Raw genomic sequence first — 19,749 nt, forward strand, 5'->3', positions numbered from 1 at the left:
TTTTTTATATGTATTTGCTTACTATTTGTATGATTCTATTTATATTACTTTGTGGAGGATCGTCAGTATCATTAGTAAAAAAAATTGTTAAAAGGTCGAATTGTTCCTCAGATTAGAATACATTTATTGGTTTTTAGTAATGACAATGCCTGACAAGATGCTAGGGGCTAGATGAGCTAGGAAGTAAACTTCTGTGCTGATTTTTATCAATTCTTTGATAATATTTTCTCCAAAGCTGGTCGAAGCAAAAAAAAATGACAAATATGAAAATGATTTCACCAAAAGAACTTTTTTGAGCATGCTTCAAAAACTCAAAACTGCTCCAAAAGTAATCTAATAGAATTTCAAGCATGTCAAGTGGATATTATCAACATCTACTTAATTAGTCTTAATATGTCTAAATATCTAAAAAGTTATAGTATTCAAAAGGTATTGCAAAATTATTCTCTTTTCATTTTTGTTTGTGATATACAATGTAGATACAAATATAAGTGATACATGTACCACAAATACAGTATTTGTTGTGGTATGAAAGTGTAGTAATTAACATTTACTGTTACAATGTTAATTCACACAAATTTATTAGAAATAAACAATTGAATGAAAAATGTTGAACATGTACAATGAAACATAGTTTTAGAAATCAATTAGGCCAGATAGGCCTTATAATTATTTTAAAACATAATCGAATGACCATTTACACTCGGGACCAAGTCATCAGTAGGCAGTACAGATGTATTAAAACAACCTAGCATCATATTGCTAGTAGCGGGAGTAGCATTGTCGGGTAAATTTGTTCTTTTTATAAAATTTGGTCAAAGGACATATAATGTTTGGTTCAAATCGATATATGCTTTTTATCTCCCTATTACTTACATTGAAGAAAGAGGTGATACAACTTTGACAAATCCTTGTACATGAGAGTTGTCTGTCAAATCTTTATTTCACAAAGAATGAATTGCATAACAATGAACTGAGCTCAAAGCAAAGTACTTTAATAATACACTTAGACAAAGAGCTAAATCCAGTGATATACTTTGTACTGCAGGTTCTTCATGAACATCCATTGACCAAAACCATATCTCAATAAAATGCCATACTACATGGTTGGATCAGAAGTCCTGAAAAAGACATGTTTTTTTTTATCGTATTTTAAGTATGCACAGGTTAAAACTTTCTTGTGGTATAATCATTCAGTATCTAGCAACTATCAATTTGCTTCATGCACAAATTGATATAGGTTGAGTACCTCTGTTGGAAATAAGAACACACCTCCTGGCTCCACCTAATTTAAGTCAACTGATGAAGAAACATTCAAAACTATAAAATGTTATCCAAGACTTTTCAGTGTCTATTTACCATTGCCACTGAAACAGTGATATATTTGTACACATATACATGTATACATATGTAAGACTAAAATTTTAAATTACTACATATATAAGACCAAAACTGATATTCGGTCTTTACTACATCTTCATTCCCCAAGTCATTTTCAAATTTTCCAAATTTAGCTATATTTAAGCTAACTACTCCTCACACACATGTACAGATTATCAGTTTTTCTACACATGAGTATCGTAAGATATTTGCCAGTGAGCCGCAATGAATATTTTTAGCGAGTGAGCCCAGCTAATGAGCTAAAATGAATCAAATTGTGTACTCAGTCAGAGTTGTTGACAAAGAAAACCTGCAAATCTCAGTGGCAATTCAGCACTTTTCATAAAGGGGTGGCCTCTGACTTTCCAAAGGGCTGCCCACTCCTGTCAAGCTTTGATGATTTCCTATATAATCAAATAAATTTTTCCCACCAATAGGAGGATCTAGGGGGCAGACCCCTCCCCCTCTTTTCGTTGGAAAAATTTTGTTGATTATATAGAGAATCACTGAAGCATGACTGGAGCGGGCCCCACCTTATGAAAAGTTCTGGATCCGCCACTGCCATCCCCTGGGTCTGTCTATGCATCTGTTTATGGTTCTGCGTAATAGTACCAGTACTGGTTTTTTTTCACCTTCCTTACTTGGCCCTAGACAGTTGCTTATCTGGTTAAGGTTCTATCACTAGCTTTTTTTAGACTAGAGATTTCATGCGTACAAATTAAACCGGACCTCAAACACATGTACTACATACGAAAAGAGACAAATAATTTTATATAATAACCTTGAGTTTACTTCGACTACTGATATGCAAACCAAAAAACAGACACAAAAATATCATAAAATAGTGATTGAAAGATTGATTGCACTTTGAATGTATAGTTCAGACTGAGACACGTGTACATGAGGAGCTGGTTTGTTTACAAATAATAATGTCACGTGATCACTCACTGACGTCACAATTTGCATCGATCTTGCAGTACACTAGACAGTTCGCTCAAACAGTACCCATTATCATGCAACGCAAATGTGATTGGTTATCAAATAATACAGAAATAATGCATGTATAGTTTTAGAAGAAATTAGTTCATCAAATAGATTAGATTTTCACTTTTGACACGAATAGGTCGGGTTGACATTTCTGTCATCGGGGATATTATTGAGATAAATGGGATTAAACTGACCGTCAAAGATGTCTAAAGAAGCACATCTGGAGAACTTTAGCCATACTTACCAAAATTACTCTATATTAATAAACCCTATATATGTCAGTGAAATTTCACAATGATTACGATAAACAATTTTGATACTGAAGATGATGCTGGTCACGGTTAAATTGGCGCAAAAACATTCTTATTCCTATTGCTTTACGTAATAAAGTTTGCATAGAATTAAATTTGACTGAAGTTCAGCATACAAAAAAAACGTGGATATGCAGAAGCATGACAATATATTACTGATAAAGTGTATATATTTCTATAAACGAAGTTGCCTGTATACTTCACTTGAGCGAAAGGATATCTCTATTTGTGAATCGGTTTATTAACCCTTTGAACCTAGGGTCAAATTTCAAGATGTTAACATATTAACGAAATTTTTTTGGGTTGCTTTCACATCATTGAGGCCATCTATTTTCATTGCGGGGTTTCACATATTTCAAATGGAATTATAGAAAAAATAGAATGTTGTTAGCAGAATCAAAACAGAAAATGATGAACACTTGATTATTTTTAGCAATACATAAATTGGATTGAGGGTCTGTGTATTCACATTATTTGCAAAACTCTCCTTAATTATTCCTGTGAAGCATGTGCTTTACATCGAGGCTTGCTATGCTTTACATCGACGCCACAGTGCTTCAACCAATCAGGGAATGTTTATTTGGGGTATTCGACCTATTCTAACTCAGATTTTTGCACATTTTAATCCAAATTATAGAAAAATGGAATATTGTTAGTACATATAAAATAGAAAATGATGAATACTTTTAGTTAAGATGAATTGGATGGGGGTTCTGTGTATTCACATTATTTGTACAACTCTCCTTACTGATGCCATATTTTGGAATTTCCGTGACCTAAATGGTTCGCGAAAATTAATATTTTTATATATAGTATAGTAATTAAACTTCAAAAAGTAAATCGGTTCGATTGAAGTATTATACAGCGGCTTCACTGTTGTGCCTTTAAAATACACCTATACAGCACGTACAAACTATGCTAGAGGAAAAACGATGATTTTTCAGTGTTATTTTCAACCCTTTTCAGATGCATAAAGCATTATATTTAAAACTATTTGGAAATGCCCTTAAATTGTATGAAGATCAAGAATAACTGTATTTACCAATTTCATTCACAAATTATTTCTAGAACGGGTTTGTTGTGACGACTCCGGGTGTGGGAGCTTCTTGCTGCATTGAAGACCCATTGGTGGCCTTCAGCTGTTGTCTCCTCTATGGTCGGGCCTCAAGGTGGGGATTTTTTTAGTTTAAAGTAGTGGCTTTATATTTTATTTATTTTATATGTATTTCTTTTTACATTGACATTGTATATTGTAAACAAATTCAAATCAGATTTTACTGCATTTTCAAAAGATTTTATTTATATCTATTACAATAAGAGAGTACTATAATAAGTTTGATAAGGTTAGCGACTTTCATGTCACCCACCTTATGTTCAATAACTATTTAAACAGATTTATATTTCATTCTATTACAAATTGAGCTTGATTTTTTGTGGCTTAATTTTTTGTATTTTAAGGTAAGGCTACCGTCACACCTATAATTAAAAAAAGTGGACTGTAAGATAGGAAGCCCTTTAAATTTAAACAATATATACAGCTAAGAATTTGGAACCGCCCCTTTTTTGGGGTGATCAATGCATTTGAATGGGCACATGGTTGGACCCCCCCTTTTCACAAAATAGCTGGATCCGCCCCTGATGTGTTTCAGTTTAGATTAAAGTAACTGAGACAGATCCAACCATTTTTTAAAAGGGGGACCTCACCCAGGATAAGCAGAGGCGGATTTAGTAGTTTTTCAAAAAGGGGGACCGAATATAAATTGAGTTTTTTCGCATCACTCACTAAATCACATAGGTCCGAGTAGTGTGCAGTGGCGGATCTAGCAGGAGGGTTCCCGGTTGGAATCGCCCCTTTTGTGGGGTGATCAATGCATTTGAATGGGGACATGGTTGGACCCCCCTTTCAAAATGGCTAGATCTGCCACTGATGTGTTTCGGTTCTGACTTGACTAGCTGAGACAGATCCAGCCATTTTTAAAAGGGGATCCTAACCCAGGATAAAGGGTCAGCTCCAACTGATATCCCTATCCAAATGAATTGATCGTCAACAAAAAAGGGAGGTTCAAATTATCTCCGGAATCCCCCCTCCCCTAGATCCGCCACTGACCAGAGACTTAATGTGTACAAACCTGACGTAAAATTTGTACTATTGAATAATAAATAATATCACATTACCTCCAAAATAACTGTTACAGTACATTTCACATGTTTCAATAATCCAAAAACGATGTGTATGTAAGAAGTTCCCGCGCAAATGACATGTGTTACCGAAACGGGAAACACACAAATGAATTGTAGGTGTATGTTGTCATTCGCATTCCGATTAATTTACACAGTTCAATAAAATATATATGTTAACATTATCTATATTGGTTTTGAATTTAGTTACTAGATCAGAAAAATGATTTGTTTCTCGCAGACAACACAAAATAATATACATATTAACTCGACACTTAATCTAAACATCCCTACAACAAAATGGGACGACCAAACAGATTTCCTAATTTTGATAAAGGTCAAATATGTAGAAAAAGAATTGTGCACTCTGGAATAAGATCATAAATAAAGCCCTATATAAAGTGTAAACCAAAAAAAAATAATGTATGAAATCATTGTTTATTACATCTGCTTGCATAATAATATTGAAGTTGAAACTAACAACGATCACGTATATCCTGTCAACCCCTGAAAAACATAATATTGTCTTCTTGACTACTTCCGCAAACCGTGGTCTGGTAAAATATATATTGTTATAGTGTATGTTAATTATCATGATTGATTCGTGTTGAATCGTATATTTTTCAAAAAGTAAGGAAAATACGATTTTATTTTTTTACAGCCAAAGGGAGGGGTACAGGTTTAGCAGGATCGATAATAACCTGAGCGTTACAGACTAAAAATTCCATTAGGTTGGAAGAAGGACTCCGTGGCGCAACGGTAGCGCGTCTGACTCCAGATCAGAAGGTTGCGTGTTCGAATCACGTCGGGGTCATATGTATTTTTGATGCAATTTTCTAGAAATATTGAAAAGGTCTCACATTCAACGTTTGTGACAATTGAAAGAAACTGATTGAAAACTGTGTGAGTGAAAGAGATACCTACTTGATGCCTGTTTCTCGTTCAAGTTACATGTCAGTGAAACACAAAGATTCTCACATACGTTATTCTTAATTTGTATCTAACAGTTTTCCTCCAATAACAATTTAATTTCAGACGGAAGATAGGAAAGCTAACGATTTTTATCAAAATCAAAGTATTTACTGGCAAATCACCGTTTATCTCCCCGAAATTGTTAGGATTGATACTGAGAGTGTGTGCCTTTTTTCTTCCTCTATGCATGATACCTTAACGATCTTCCTCAGTCCACAGTTGAGCTGAATGAACTCTGTCATATTAACATCTGAATTCATTCAAAATGGTCGTTTTCAGGACAGAATCAATCTGTGGTTAACTTATCGATAACTTTGATTCCTACTTGTCTTTGAGCGCGTTGAGTGAGCAGTGTGTGTGATTCATTACAAAAAGTGGATATCAAAAAGTCTGCGTCGTCGACAGGATTCGAACCTGTGCGGGGAGACCCCAATAGATTTCTAGTCTATCGCCTTAACCACTCGGCCACGACGACTTGATACGTTCGTCCAAAATTAACTCCTTTATACTTAATACCAGATGCGACAACAACCTGTCGTAAGTGCCACATCGTCAGTCGGAAGTCATCTGATAAGTTCTTAAATTTCCATTAGCAAGTCTGAATTAGGAAACTTAGCCTTTGTTAAATTATAGTAACTAGAGTTAAATTCGGCAAACAATTTTGGATTGTAGCCGCAGGCGATATTTTCAATATTCAAGTTTGTCTTGAACATTTTGTCTATAAATTATCATGATTGATTCGTGTTGAATCGTATATTTTTCAAAAAGTAAGGAAAACACGATTTTATTTTTTTACAGCCAAAGGGAGGGGTACAGGTTTAGCAGGATCGATAATAACCTGAGCGTTACAGACTAAAAATTCCATTAGGTTGGAAGAAGGACTCCGTGGCGCAACGGTAGCGCGTCTGACTCCAGATCAGAAGGTTGCGTGTTCGAATCACGTCGGGGTCATATGTATTTTTGATGCAATTTTCTAGAAATATTGAAAAGGTCTCACATTCAACGTTTGTGACAATTGAAAGAAACTGATTGAAAACTGTGTGAGTGAAAGAGATACCTACTTGATGCCTGTTTCTCGTTCAAGTTACATGTCAGTGAAACACAAAGATTCTCACATACGTTATTCTTAATTTGTATCTAACAGTTTTCCTCCAATAACAATTTAATTTCAGACGGAGGATAGGAAAGCTAACGATTTTTATCAAAATCAAAGTATTTACTGGCAAATCACCGTTTATCTCCCCGAAATTGTTAGGATTGATACTGAGAGTGTGTGCCTTTTTTCTTCCTCTATGCATGATACCTTAACGATCTTCCTCAGTCCACAGTTGAGCTGAATGAACTCTGTCATATTAACATCTGAATTCATTCAAAATGGTCGTTTTCAGGACAGAATCAATCTGTGGTTAACTTATCGATAACTTTGATTCCTACTTGTCTTTGAGCGCGTTGAGTGAGCAGTGTGTGTGATTCATTACAAAAAGTGGATATCAAAAAGTCTGCGTCGTCGACAGGATTCGAACCTGTGCGGGGAGACCCCAATAGATTTCTAGTCTATCGCCTTAACCACTCGGCCACGACGACTTGATACGTTCGTCCAAAATTAACTCCTTTATACTTAATACCAGATGCGACAACAACCTGTCGTAAGTGCCACATCGTCAGTCGGAAGTCATCTGATAAGTTCTTAAATTTCCATTAGCAAGTCTGAATTAGGAAACTTAGCCTTTGTTAAATTATAGTAACTAGAGTTAAATTCGGCAAACAATTTTGGATTGTAGCCGCAGGCAATATTTTCAATATTCAAGTTTGTCTTGAACATTTTGTCTATAAATTATCATGATTGATTCGTGTTGAATCGTATATTTTTCAAAAAGTAAGGAAAACACGATTTTATTTTTTTACAGCCAAAGGGAGGGGTACAGGTTTAGCAGGATCGATAATAACCTGAGCGTTACAGACTAAAAATTCCATTAGGTTGGAAGAAGGACTCCGTGGCGCAACGGTAGCGCGTCTGACTCCAGATCAGAAGGTTGCGTGTTCGAATCACGTCGGGGTCATATGTATTTTTGATGCAATTTTCTAGAAATATTGAAAAGGTCTCACATTCAACGTTTGTGACAATTGAAAGAAACTGATTGAAAACTGTGTGAGTGAAAGAGATACCTACTTGATGCCTGTTTCTCGTTCAAGTTACATGTCAGTGAAACACAAAGATTCTCACATACGTTATTCTTAATTTGTATCTAACAGTTTTCCTCCAATAACAATTTAATTTCAGACGGAAGATAGGAAAGCTAACGATTTTTATCAAAATCAAAGTATTTACTGGCAAATCACCGTTTATCTCCCCGAAATTGTTAGGATTGATACTGAGAGTGTGTGCCTTTTTTCTTCCTCTATGCATGATACCTTAACGATCTTCCTCAGTCCACAGTTGAGCTGAATGAACTCTGTCATATTAACATCTGAATTCATTCAAAATGGTCGTTTTCAGGACAGAATCAATCTGTGGTTAACTTATCGATAACTTTGATTCCTACTTGTCTTTGAGCGCGTTGAGTGAGCAGTGTGTGTGATTCATTACAAAAAGTGGATATCAAAAAGTCTGCGTCGTCGACAGGATTCGAACCTGTGCGGGGAGACCCCAATAGATTTCTAGTCTATCGCCTTAACCACTCGGCCACGACGACTTGATACGTTCGTCCAAAATTAACTACTTTATACTTAATACCAGATGCGACAACAACCTGTCGTAAGTGCCACATCGTCAGTCGGAAGTCATCTGATAAGTTCTTAAATTTCCATTAGCAAGTCTGAATTAGGAAACTTAGCCTTTGTTAAATTATAGTAACTAGAGTTAAATTCGGCAAACAATTTTGGATTGTAGCCGCAGGCGATATTTTCAATATTCAAGTTTGTCTTGAACATTTTGTCTATAAATTATCATGATTGATTCGTGTTGAATCGTATATTTTTCAAAAAGTAAGGAAAACACGATTTTATTTTTTTACAGCCAAAGGGAGGGGTACAGGTTTAGCAGGATCGATAATAACCTGAGCGTTATAGACTAAAAATTCCATTAGGTTGGAAGAAGGACTCCGTGGCGCAACGGTAGCGCGTCTGACTCCAGATCAGAAGGTTGCGTGTATGTATGTATGTATGTACGAAGATCATTCCGTGAACGGAGCACCCCTCGATTGCTGCGAGGGTACAGTGGAATCCATGTACACTCCCTATCAGGATTAATGGAAATGTGTCACTAACTTATATACAACCCACCACCAGGACAATCCCCAACCCTACACAGAGGGAGTGTTAGGAGACACAGGGAAGTCTGTTATTATGGTGGAGGAAGCCGAAGAACTCGGAGGGAACCACCGGGCCACTCGGTGGAAACAGACAAACCAGAGAGATATCAGAAGATTGATCTCCAGGTCAAAGCAGGGGACAACTTTGACCAACCGAGGCCCCCAAAGTACCCATTCTAGTTTAAACTCCGGTCTGGGTACCAGAGATGTGTGTGAGAGGGTGAAAATTACCCTTCTGATGTGCTGATATTTTTAGCTCCCCGAGTGAGAATCGAACTCGGGACCTTCAGCACTGTAGCCATCGGTCTTTTTTTTTTTTTTTTTATCATTAAAATTATTTATTTACTATTTACATAAAAACACCAAGAGACAAACCTCTTTGGTGCCATCTTTGGTATGTACAGAGTTGTTAGTATTAACCTTTTTGTTAGTAATGATTTCCATCTAGATATATTTTTAAAAGACAAGTGTTTATAAAATAATGACAATTAATTCAATGTATACCCAAAGAGAGATAACTCTAATGTTTTTTTCAAAAGTCAAACACACCTTTTTGACATTAATTTTTCGGACACTTTTCCTTTTTTCCAAAATTGTAAAGTTCTTTTAACGGTTCAAAATAAAATATTCAGAAACTGCTAGTTAACCATTGTAATCAGTTTGAAATAGATTTCATGTGTTTAAAAAAATAAAATTATTTTGTCGTTTTCAATACGCAGCAAGGAATTATTGCTTAAAAAATATTTATCAAAGATCTGTTGTTGATGTTTTATTTTGTAATAAGTGTATGCATATTCTATGTATTTACTAATTGTAAATTTGAATAGTCTCACTGTGTCTATTTCTTTGTCATGAAACACTTTAAGATTGCGTGTTTTGAAGATGCATAATCTAGCTATACTCAGAAAAAAGTTCAAAAAATATGTGTTCACAATCTTTGAACTACCAAGGTACCCAAATATCATCAGTTCCTCATAATTTGTCAAATTTACAACATCAGGGGGATAATCAATAAAAATGTTATGTAACATATCTTTCAGAAAGTTATGTATCGGGGTCAACTTCGGACATAAGGCAAACAGGTGTAACAAGTTTTCTGTATATAGGCCGCACGCTTTGCATGTGTTGCTGACCACTTGACCAAATTTAAACAACTTTTCTAAGGTAAAAATAGCCCTGTGAACCATCCTATAGTTCAGACAGTGACAGTCAGGAGGTAGACCATTCTGATTGGTTACTGAATACAATCTAGTAAAATTGATCGACGGGTATTTCTCCGCCCAATGCTTTTCAGCTGTGGGCGTTTCAAACATTTCTGACAGATATAGGCGTGTTTTATTTTCTTTCAACATGTTTGAGGTTGAATTTAACCAATAACCTGGTTAAGAGTAAAACTTAAAACATGTTTCAACACAAAATAAAACGGATTAACCAAAAAAACCTTAAACAAAAACAAAACTTTTAAACAGATACTGGCAGCTTTGCAACCAAAAAGAAATGTGTATTAAAGAAGACAACAAATTTTAACTTGTTATTTAATAATAAATGTAATCCGTTTGTAGGACGAAGAACATGCTTCTAGTTCCCTTTGATATATTCAAATTTTAAGAATTATTTTCAACTAAAAAGAAAAACTTTAATGCGATTTTCTTGGATTTTTTGCATAGGAACCCGAACCAGGTCCAAAATTAATGTCATGGTAAATCAGCTATTTCTGTAGAAAAGCAAGCTCGTGTGACATTGTGATTGACAATTTTGTTACCCGTGTCTGTTATTATTTATGTAGGACAAACGGACCGTATTCCACTAACTTTTTAAACATAATAAAATTGGGAATGGGAATGGGGAATATGTCAAAGAGACAACAACCCGACCAAAGAGCATAAAACAGCTGAAGGTCACCGCAGCGAGAAAATCTCGCACACAGAGATGGGCCTCAGCTGCCCCCCCCCCCTAAATAAAATGTGCAGTTGTTCAGTGAAAATGGACGTCATACTTAACTTCAAAACATATAAATGAACAAAGGTCAAGTTGGGACAGCAGCAGCAAAAATACGACGAGGTTAAACATTTTTTATGAGATCTCAATTAACCTCCCCTTTAACTCTAGCCAATACAGAATAAACAAACACATAGCAAAACGCATAGTAAAACTAAGTTTAAAACAGTGGCGGATCCAGAAATTTTCATAAGTGGGGGCCCACTGGTTGCCTAAGAGGGGGCCCGATCTCGTCACGCTTCAGTGATTCCCTATATAAGCAATCAATTTTTTTCTCAAAAGGGGGGCGGGCCCCCTGCCCCCCCCTAAATCCTCCTCTGTAAAAGAATTAAGAGTCCGATGTCAGAACAGGCTACAAAAGAAACTAAGCAAACTGACATAATACATAAATTAACAAAGGACTACCAGTCGTTACTGACATTCCATCTCCAGTCAGACCTAAATTAGTATGTTCCAAAATTTCGTATCTCTTGTTGCAGCAACACTACAATTATTGCCATTAAACATTATTTGTTTTCTCCAAATTTCCGACTTTTTATAGCTTAATTTTGTTGTAATTTGTCTATTTATAATGTAAAAGTACATGTACTTGAAAGTTTAGCACAAGTTGAATGCGATTGATTTACTTAAATATTAAAGTCAAAAATTTAGATTGTGATCTGCATGACATGCATACTCCCTTACGCAAGACCATAGTGGATAAATTTTCAATAGTACATGCAAATATGCTGTTATTATTCAAAAATTGTGCTTTCTGTCGTTAACGGTCGTTAACATATTTTCAATCATTAAAATCTTTCGAATGTGTATAAGGACTGTTACTGCCACAACAGGGCAATGTTTGTGTGTGTTAACCAGTGCCAAAATGTTGCTGCATCGCCGGGCCCTTTTAATCTTTATCTATTATGGGATTTACATGAATCATTGCAAAATATAAAATATAGAAAATGTCAAACTCCAAGGTAATAAACGGAAAGTCTCTTATCAAATGGAAAAATCAAAAGCTCAAACACATCAAACGAATGAAAAACAACTGGCATATTCCTGACTTGGTACAGGCATTGTCTAAGGTAGAAAATGGTGGATTAAACCTGGTTTTATAGCTAGCTAACCTTTCACTTATTTGACAGTCGCATAAAATTTCATATTATTGACTGCAATGTGTGAACAAAAACAAATTACAAGTAGGATTAAAATAACAAACACTGCAAATATCAACTTTTTCACGTTGAAAAGGGGTCTCATAAGTCAAAGACAACAATCAATTTCTTTTAATGTTCATTGTATACATATGAGAAAATAGTTCCTATCAAAAGTGGTTTTGTTTTGGTAACATGAATGATGATATATGTTAAAATATATAATAAAATTCTTTATTTGAGAATTTTGGCAAAAAGTGTGATTTGCCTATAGGTAGAAAAGGTGCAATTTTCTTGTTCCGAAAGTCTTTGGTTTTAAAGACTTGGGTACATGCTATGTCAAGTTTGTCATTAGGGTATTGGACAGTACAATTTTCTATTTTTTATATGAATTTTTGATTAGTTGATGTGATTTTTTTTTGCATAATTAAAAATAAGGCAATCGTTAAGTGTATAATTGTTGCACCTGTCCTAAGTAAGACCCTAAGTCAGGAATCTGAACTTCAATAGTTAACTTTGTTGATGTCGTTCATAAGTGTTTCTTGTTTCTGGTTTTTCATATAGATTAGACAGTTGGTTTTCCAGTTTGAATGGTTTAACAGTATTAATTTTTGGGTTCTTTATAGCTTGCTGTTCGGTGTGAGCCAAGGCTCCGTGTTAAGGACAGTACCTTGACCTATAATTGTCTACTTTTATAAATTGCGACTTGGATGGAGACTTGTCTCATTAGCACTCATACCACATCTTCTTATATACAAACACTGCATGTACATAGTGACAGGTATAGGTGACTTATTGCATATAGTCACGGTGAAACCGGTTAAAAAAGGTTCTGAAGTGTCAAGTATTTAGAAATGACGGTAAAAACTACATTTTATATAACACAAAAAGTCCTATTCTTTGAGGCATTCTTATCCAACTTTGGACAATATTCAAGATCTTCCTGAAGCTGGGACTACTATTACACTATGTTATAGTAGTCGCAGATAATACTAACAGTATAATAGTCCCAGCCTGAAGTAAGCTCATAAATAAATAAACCGCCCTTACCAGATATAGATATGAACATATAGACTTAAGCTTCAATTTTCAAACATGGGAGCCCGAAGGTTTTTTCTCCATTATGTATGTTAGAGCTCTTACTTTTATATAAGTAAGACTAGCAAATACACAGAGAAAAAAAACATCGCCGGTAGCCTAGGCCACCATTTTGAAAATATCTAAACCGTCCTTGGAAGTATGGTTAAAGGTTTCATTAACCAATAACCAATTGGTTAAGAACAAAAAATAATAAAACATTGAACCAATAACCAAACTTCAACCAGGTTAATGGTTAAAGAAAATAAAACACGCCTTAAGAGTTTGTAAAATAATTTTGTAACTGCCCCTAAAAACGGAACTTCTCTGTCGTTTTCTAAACAAATACGTAATTTCGGAATACTCTCAGTATTTAACGGGTTTATGGATTTCAGTAAAATTTTCCACGTTTCAGGAATACATCTTAAAATCTTGTCGTATGCAGCTTTTATTTCATGTGGTTTTTCGTCAGGAAAATTTTGTTGAATTATTTCTACTATCGAACCGGAAGTAAAAAATCCGGGAATTACTTCATAACAGATGTCTTTTATCTGGATCAAACCTGAGTGAATGAATTTTTCGAAAAGAAGCATTTTACCGTTTAGCTTTATATTTGGATTACAAAAAATAGGATTATCGTACACATGTTGAATTTCAATTTCAAATTTTAGCTTGGATTTTATTCTATAATAGGCATTAAACATTTCTTGATAATAAAGTGGTAAGTGTTTCAAATGCTTGGAATTCAAATACGTGAACAAAATATTTTGTTTTAAATCCATATTTTCAATTTTAGTAATGAAATAATCAAGCGCACTTTTCCAAATTGATTGACAATTCGGGTCAAGATATTTTTTAAGGAATTTTAATCTAAAAGCTTGCATTTTTAGAAAAATATCTGGAATATTTAAACCTCCTACTAATTTTTCACCAATTATTGTTTGATACTTTACCAAATGGGACTTATGTTGCCAAAGAAATTTTAAAACTATTAATCGAATTTCATTTTTTATGTTCTCTGGTAACGGGCATACTGTTAAAGTATAATAAAATCTAGACATTATAAGCGAAGTAAGAACAACTGCTCTACCAGGTAGTGTTAGATCTCTTTTATTCCAAAAAAATAAAATTGTTTTTATTTTTTTAATTTTATCTTTCCAATTCAATAATTCACATAACTGTTTATCTTTACCAACATAAATTCCTAGAACTTTAGTTACAGTTTCACAACGCTGAATTTGAAATGTATTTAGTTCTTGATCATTTATGCTACCAGAACCTAAGCATAAAATTTCAGATTTTTGTTTATTAATTTTAGCACCTGACGCTTCACTATATAGATTCAAAATTTTAAATGTTTCTTTTATAGAATTTTTGTCGGCAGTAAAAATATTAGTATCATCTGCATGTTGAAAAATTTTTGCTTCTTTATTTGAATTAGGAATAACAACACCTTTAATATTTTTATTCTTTATTATTGCCTGCCCTAACTAGAACGTAAAGGAGAGCAGACACGGGACATCCTTGTTTTATTGAATTATTTAGTTTAACATATTTTGTTAAAAAGCCATTACATTTTACGCTACTGTTTACATTTTTATAAAATATTTTTATCCACTGAATGAATTTTGGACCAAAGCCAAATTTTTCTAAAACTAAATATAAATAATCATGATCAACTTTGTCAAAAGCCTTTTCCTGGTCAACTTTTATAAGAAAAGCTTCTAAATCATCGTTTTCAATGATTTCAATTAAATCTCTAATACTTGCAGTTGTATCTGCAATATCTCGTCCAGGGATACAACACGTTTGATAAATAGAAATCAATTTCGGCAAAACAAATTTTAGTCTGTTAGACATTATTCTAGCCATTATTTTATAATCCACACATAACAATGAAATGGGTGTAAAGTTTTTTAACATATTTTTGTCTCCTTTATTTTTATAGACCAAAGTAATTATGCCATGTCTCATAGATCTTGTCATAAGTTTTTCTTCTTCAATAGCTTTAAAAAATTTCAAAAATATATCTCCGAACGAATGGAAGAAATGACAAAAAAATTCCACAGTTAGTCCATCGGGACCCGGGGATTTATTTTTAGACATACTAAATAAAGCGGCTTTTATGTCATCTAAACTAAATTCCGCTTCTAAATTTTCCATATCATCTTCAGAAACTTTTTCCGAAATAAAATTTAAAATTTCATTTGCTTTATCTTTGTCTATTGTTGTACAAGAATATAAATCTTTATAAAATTTATGAACTTCATCAAGAATTGCCTCCGTAGATGTGACTATATTATTATCACTATTTTTTAATTCTTTTATAACATTACAGTTTTGTTTATATTTTTCAAGTTGTAAAAAATATTTAGAATTTTTGTCACCATCTATTGCCCAATGGGCTTTAGAACGCAAAATTGCGCCTTTACAAATGTTTTCTTCATGACATTTTAATTTTAATTTAACTTCCTCAAATTTATTTAAGTCAACAATTTCATTATTAGCTACGGCTAATGAAATTTTTTCGAATTCTCTTTGAATTTTAAAATATTCCGATTTTTCGGCACGGGATTTATTTTGAGCAATAACTTTTGCTAATTGTTTTATTTTATATTTTAAATTATCATACCAAACCAACGGTTCGTCATCATAAAGAGGACATTGTTTTTCGGTTTCAATCAATTTATTTATTTTATTTACAAACTCTTCGTCATCTAACAATTTGTTGTTGAATATCCATAAACCCGGGCCTCTTTCAATTTCACTAAAATCTATATTCAGATTTACAAAAGAATGATCACTGAACGCATTATGTTTATAATAAACGTTCTTCACGAATACAGAAAAGGACTTTGGAATAAATATAAAATCCAATCTACTCTGAATTAAATTATTTTGTACAACTCGACGCCAAGAGAATATTCGTGACGTTGGATTTCTTGCTCGCCATATATCATAAATATTAAAATTTTCGCACAACTGATTTATTGTTTTGTATGATTTGTCTTCTGTGTGTTGTGTTTTTCCGCACCTGTCAAGTTTTGACATAGATGTGTTCATATCACCCAACAAAATAATATTTTCTGTATTTATCAATTTTCCGCTCAAATTTTCGAAAAATGTAGTTCTCTCAAGAACAGAATTAGGTGCGTAACAATTAACAATATTTATTAATTTATCATCTTGTTGTAATTGAATATGTACACATCTACCGTCAAAACTTTGTATATAATTTACTTCATGTTCAACCTTTTTACTTATCAAAAAAGCAACACCTTGTCTATGTGTTTCTGCACATGAGTAAAATATTTTACCATTCCAAAACTTAGCAAAACTAGTAACTAAATCATCTGACCAAAAGGTTTCTTGGATAGCTACAACATCATAATAATTTTCCGAACAAAAAGAACAAAACTTTTGGAATTTTGACTGATCCCTCAAACCATTAGCATTAATAGATACAATATTAACCATCAGTACAAAAAGTAAGAAAGAAAGTAAGTTTGTACCTATGAACTTGAATTTGATTCTTTATTCTTGGGTTCCCTCCTAAATTTTTTAAGCTCATCTGAAGTAAATTTTGGAGATGTAACCAAACGTTTCCTCCTAATTTTACTCATATTCGCAGCCAATTCCTCGTCGGTCATTACAATATCAGCTTCCTTAGATTCATCAACTTCTGTATTTTTACCAACAGTATCAGTCAAATTAGACCCACGAGGAACTGGCTGTGGTTCTAATTTTGAAGGGCTAGACCCCCCTTTTTTATGCATTTTATTATCAACATTTACTGTCTCTTGTTTGTTTGAATGTTCATCATCAGTCGTCAAATCTAGTTCATCATTATCAACACAAGACATTTGTTTTTCATCGGAAACTATAACATCATTGTCTTTTTTAGCGTTTTCATCAAATTGTTCATCTTTGGCATCGTCGTCAGCAACACTTTCCTCCATGGTATCATCATCATCGCCGTCACTTTTCGCCGTGTTATCATCGTCATCATCACTCTGCTCCATGTTATCATCATCACCATTGACTCCATCCGTATGCTCGTCTCCAGCTTCATTCTCGTTCATACCATCATTTTCGTGGTGTTCAGTGTTTGTTTCACGTTCAGGAATGTCAGAATTTGTTTCGTTTCCTGTGTCATCATTAGTTGTTTCATTTTCATTTCTACCCCTGTTCCAAACCGGCTCACACCGACAGTATGATAACACTTTATGACATGTTTCACACGGCGGGGTTTGACAAGCTCTTGCTAGGTGTCCGAAGCGTTTACACTTGTAGCAAATGTTATCAGGACAGTTTGCATAAACATGACTTGTCTCAAAACACTGGGTACAGACTCTCTTCTGTTCGTCATGGACTACTCTTATATATTCAAATGAACTCACGCCAGTTGAAAGTTTCAAAGTATATGGTAGACTTTGTCGTTCAGGGGAAAATCTAACTACTACATACCGTGTTCCATTAGCAACGTCCGTACCAGGGTGCATTTTCCGCTTAATAGGCGACTTGAGTGTTACACCAAACTCCTGTAATTTCTCACGTATTTCTGAATCAGGCACATAATGTGATACATTAAAAAAACTGACAACTTTATCACGAAAAAATAGCTCTGGGTTTAAAATTAGAGTCATTCACCTTGAAACCTGTATCAACTATCAAATCCAAAGCATCTTTATCAGTCAACGTCAGCTCATAACTATTACCGCTTTTTGGAACACATGCAAGGACTGTTCCCTCACCAACTTCTTTTTCCACATTAGCGATGACATCGGCAGCTTTTATATTCCGATTATCACCTACATCCACTAACACAGTTTTCTCTTTAATGGAGCGACCATCCCCCCTTCCACCAGACATGGTGAAGGAAGGTGAGAAAGTCTTATTAAATGTCAAAAATGCACAAAATATGGCCACAAAAAGTTCCACTAAAACAATATAAGGAATAATAAAGACTAACCATCAACGGATGGTTAGTCATACAACACAAACTTATCAGATTTTCTCTGGTTTAGAAGGCACGTCTTCGTTATCCAAATCCAAAACCGGAAGTCCAGTCTGGGTACCAGAGATGTGTGTGAGAGGGTGAAAATTACCCTTCTGATGTGCTGATATTTTTAGCACCCCGAGTGAGAATCGAACTCGGGACCTTCAGCACCGTAGCCATCGGTCTTAACCACTAGACCACGAACTCACGTTCGAATCACGTCGGGGTCATATGTATTTTTGATGCAATTTTCTAGAAATATTGAAAAGGTCTCACATTCAACGTTTGTGTCAATTGAAAGAAACTGATTGAAAACTGTGTGAGTGAAAGAGATACCTACTTGATGTCTGTTTCTCGTTCAAGTTACATGTCAGTGAAACACAAAGATTCTCACATACGTTTATTCTTACTTTGTATCTAACAGTTTTCCTTCAATAACAATTTAATTTCAGACGGAAGATAGGAAAGCTAACGATTTTTATCAAAATCAAAGTATTTACTGGCAAATCACCGTTTATCTCCCCGAAATTGTTAGGATGGATACTGAAAGTGTGTGCCTTTTTCTTCCTCTATGCATGATACCTTAACGATCTTCATCAGTCAACAGTTGAGCTGAATGAACTCTGTCATATTAACATCTGAATTCATTCAAAATGGTCGTTTTCAGGACAGAATCAATCTGTGGTTAACTTATCGATAACTTTGATTCCTACTTGTCTTTGAGCGCGTTGAGTGAGCAGTGTGTGTGATTCATTACAAAAAGTAGATATCAAAAAGTCTGCGTCGTCGACAGGATTCGAACCTGTGCGGGGAGACCCCAATAGATTTCTAGTCTATCGCCTTAACCACTCGCGATCGGCCACGACGACTTGATACATTCGTCCAAAATTAACTCCTTTATACTTAATACCAGATGCGACAACAACCTGTCGTAAGTGCCACGTCGTCATACGGAAGTCATGTGATAAGTTCTTAAATTTCCATTAGCAAGTCTGAATTAGGAAACTTAGCCTTTGTTAAATTATAGTAACTAGAGTTAAATTCGGCAAACAATTTTGGATTGTAGCCGCAGGCGATATTTTCAATATTCAAGTTTGTCTTGAACATTTTGTCTATAAATTTTTCGGCATTACAAGGCTTGTGTGTGGGGATTCCTGGCGAAGTTTGACTTTTATAATAATCAAAAACACCGTATCAACTATAGCGTTTGTACCAACTTCAGATTGAAAAAAAAAAAAAACTACTTGATCTCGTAGAAATGAATATGTCTGAAACCGATAATTCTTTCCTTTTCTCTTGTTGTCTCCGCAAATAATGTGGAGCTTTTCAATTTGAAATGATTAATTATTAAAAAGAAGATTTGGTATGATAGCCAAGTGACAAATCTCCACAAGAGA

General features: G+C 34.4%; 7 non-coding genes across 7 annotated transcripts; 3 read left to right on the top strand and 4 right to left on the bottom strand.

Moving 5' to 3' along the window:
• Positions 1-5,598: 5,598 nt before the first annotated feature.
• Positions 5,599-5,670, top strand: Trnaw-cca (transfer RNA tryptophan (anticodon CCA)). Its single transcript has one exon. It is a non-coding gene; the product is annotated as a tRNA-Trp (tRNA).
• Positions 5,671-6,221: 551 nt separating this feature from the next.
• Trnas-aga (transfer RNA serine (anticodon AGA)) lies at positions 6,222-6,303 on the bottom strand. The gene has a single exon. It is a non-coding gene; the product is annotated as a tRNA-Ser (tRNA).
• Positions 6,304-6,707: 404 nt separating this feature from the next.
• Trnaw-cca (transfer RNA tryptophan (anticodon CCA)) lies at positions 6,708-6,779 on the top strand. The gene has a single exon. It is a non-coding gene; the product is annotated as a tRNA-Trp (tRNA).
• A 551-nt stretch (positions 6,780-7,330) lies between these two features.
• Positions 7,331-7,412, bottom strand: Trnas-aga (transfer RNA serine (anticodon AGA)). Its single transcript has one exon. It is a non-coding gene; the product is annotated as a tRNA-Ser (tRNA).
• A 404-nt stretch (positions 7,413-7,816) lies between these two features.
• On the top strand, positions 7,817-7,888 carry Trnaw-cca (transfer RNA tryptophan (anticodon CCA)). The gene has a single exon. It is a non-coding gene; the product is annotated as a tRNA-Trp (tRNA).
• Positions 7,889-8,439: 551 nt separating this feature from the next.
• Trnas-aga (transfer RNA serine (anticodon AGA)) lies at positions 8,440-8,521 on the bottom strand. The gene has a single exon. It is a non-coding gene; the product is annotated as a tRNA-Ser (tRNA).
• A 10,612-nt stretch (positions 8,522-19,133) lies between these two features.
• Trnas-aga (transfer RNA serine (anticodon AGA)) lies at positions 19,134-19,221 on the bottom strand. Its single transcript has one exon. It is a non-coding gene; the product is annotated as a tRNA-Ser (tRNA).
• Between the last annotated feature and the right edge of the window lie 528 nt (positions 19,222-19,749).

Source organism: Mytilus edulis, chromosome 12, assembly GCF_963676685.1.
Source record: "Mytilus edulis chromosome 12, xbMytEdul2.2, whole genome shotgun sequence".
NCBI classification, from domain to species: Eukaryota; Metazoa; Mollusca; class Bivalvia; order Mytilida; family Mytilidae; genus Mytilus; species Mytilus edulis.